The following is a 2213-nucleotide window of genomic DNA, read 5'->3' as shown; positions in this document are numbered from 1 at the left end:
AGGACCCTGGTTTAAGGCTCAATTCCCCAAGACCCATGTTAGCCAGATGCACAAATGGGGACATGTGTCTGGAGTTCGTTTGCAGTGGCTGGAGGCCCTGGTGTGCCCATTCTCTTTCACTCTCTCTCTCTCTGCCTCTTTCTCTGTCTGTCACTTTCAAATAAATAAATAAACATAAAACAAAAAATTTTTTAAAATGTTTAAAAAGATAGAGACCTTTAACATGAAGGCGGCGGCATATCAGAGCAGGCTCTGGGGGACCCCGTGGGAAGCAGCCACGGCTGCCAATGTGTGCTTCATTCCTGTAGGTTATGGCTGGCGCAGGTTTTTTTTTTTAATTTTTTAAATTTTTATTTATTTATTTGAGAGTGACGGACAGACATGGACAGAAAGAGGCAGATAGAGACTGGGCATGCCAGGGCCTCTAGCCACTTCAAACGAACTCCAGACACACAGATGCACATCCAGGCGCAAACCATGGTCCTTAGGCTTCACAGGGAAGTGCTTAATTGCTAAGCCATTTCTCCAGCACCGGCTCACATTTTATACATCTTTAAATAGACTTCTTGGAAGCTCTGCCAATCAGTTCAATGGCATCTTCTACTGTGCCTCTAGTACTTTTCTAGAAACAAAATACACTATTCTCGGCTACTTGAGACTCCTCTCTAAGGAGAGTCTGCAAGAATGTCATGGTCCCTCACCCCAAGGTGTTCAACTAGATATAGCTTCACACTCACTGAATCCAGAAGTTTTATTAAAAGTTAAATCCGAAATTGAAGAATTAAAATTCTTGCACAAAGAAATTTCTGAAACCTTTATGAGCACAGGCCTTGACATCATACCTTTCCAGTGTTCAGTCCTGCTAATCCCAAAAGCTCAATAGAGGGCTGCATGGCCCATCTCGGAGAAAGTGTCCCAGGAACTTAAAGAGTCTCTGCAAAAAGTGTTCCAAATGCTCCTCAGCCAGCCAGTGACATATCAGGCATACCGTGAATGCCCAGCAGAGACCGCAGCTCATGCTAGTAGATGAAACAAGATTGTGGCACCTCTGGTTTTACTGCAACAAATGCTTTTGGAGTTAACAAGATGTGGTCAAGAGCCTTTGAATGCACTGCTACAGTTTGCTGTGACATATCTGGAGGACTATGCAGCAGAGTACATCATTCAGCAAGGTGGCTGGGGCACTGTCTTTAATCTTGAGTCTGAGGAGGAAGAATGTCCTGGAATCATTGCAGAAGATAGCAAGGACATTTATATATTCTGCCTAGTGACAACTGTGGACAAATCAGTCACCCAGTCTCCAACTTCTTGGCAATCTGAAAGTCTGCCTGTCTCACTGTGTACTAGCCAGAGTTGGCACACAAAAAGCCTCCCAGTGTCCCTCGGTCCTGAGTCCTGGCAGCAGACTGCAAAGGATCCAAAAGTCAAAAGCTTACACAGCAATGGAGCCAGAGAGAAGAGTGAGAACAACTCTTCTAACTATGACATTGTGCACGTGGAGAAGAGAGAAATCCTGGAGGGTGCTGAGGAAGCGCTTCCTGGAGCCCCTGCTCCCTTTCTTGCACAGATCTCTGCCACGTCTTTGCTGGAGCCCAGGGAACCTGCTGCAGGGATGATTTCCCTTGAGGAAGCCAGTCTCACTCCCTCTGTGCTTGTGGAGCGTGGTGTGTAAGAGTCACAGGCAGCACCAGTGGGGCCTGCTGCCGTGGAGGGCGTGAGCCACACTGCCCTGCGGAGTGCGGAGGCGACCCTGGGTAGGAAGGAGAGCCTCACTGGAGAGGCCGCCCCTGTTGCAGGAGCAAAAGCCGCGCTGCCCACTGAGGGCAAGGCAGTACTGCTATTTGAAGGGGCTGCGGCTGTGGCCATCCTGGCAGTGGCAGTCTGGGTGGCTCTCACACTTGGAAAGAAGTAGACAGTTTTAGAAGAAAAAAGAAGACAAAATGGACCCAAGGCTTCCATTGTTGTATTAGCTGGAATTTTAGCTGCTAGCAGCCAACTGGAAATTGTGGGGCACTGGGAATCTTCCTGTTCAGCATGGCAATGGCATGACCGACCAGTAGGGCTTGAGATAGAGGGTCTGACTCACTGTGCATTCCAAGGATCTTGGGTCATACTAGATTGGGAATGGTAAGAGAAAAGTTTCCCCATCTAGAACAAGGATTATCAACTCAGCACTATGGTCATTTCAGTAATTCTCTGTAGGAGACTGTCCT

The 2213-nt window shown here is 47.7% G+C and overlaps 1 pseudogene; it reads left to right on the top strand.

The window, feature by feature from the left end:
* The first annotated feature begins 223 nt into the window (after positions 1–223).
* On the top strand, positions 224–1912 carry LOC101596411 (annotated as a pseudogene).
* The last annotated feature ends 301 nt before the right edge of the window (positions 1913–2213 follow it).

The sequence above is a fragment of the Jaculus jaculus genome, chromosome 11, assembly GCF_020740685.1.
Source record: "Jaculus jaculus isolate mJacJac1 chromosome 11, mJacJac1.mat.Y.cur, whole genome shotgun sequence".
Classification (NCBI taxonomy): domain Eukaryota; kingdom Metazoa; phylum Chordata; class Mammalia; order Rodentia; family Dipodidae; genus Jaculus; species Jaculus jaculus.
Note: the sequence above shows the minus strand (reverse complement) of the source record. Positions and strands in the feature narration are given on the sequence as shown.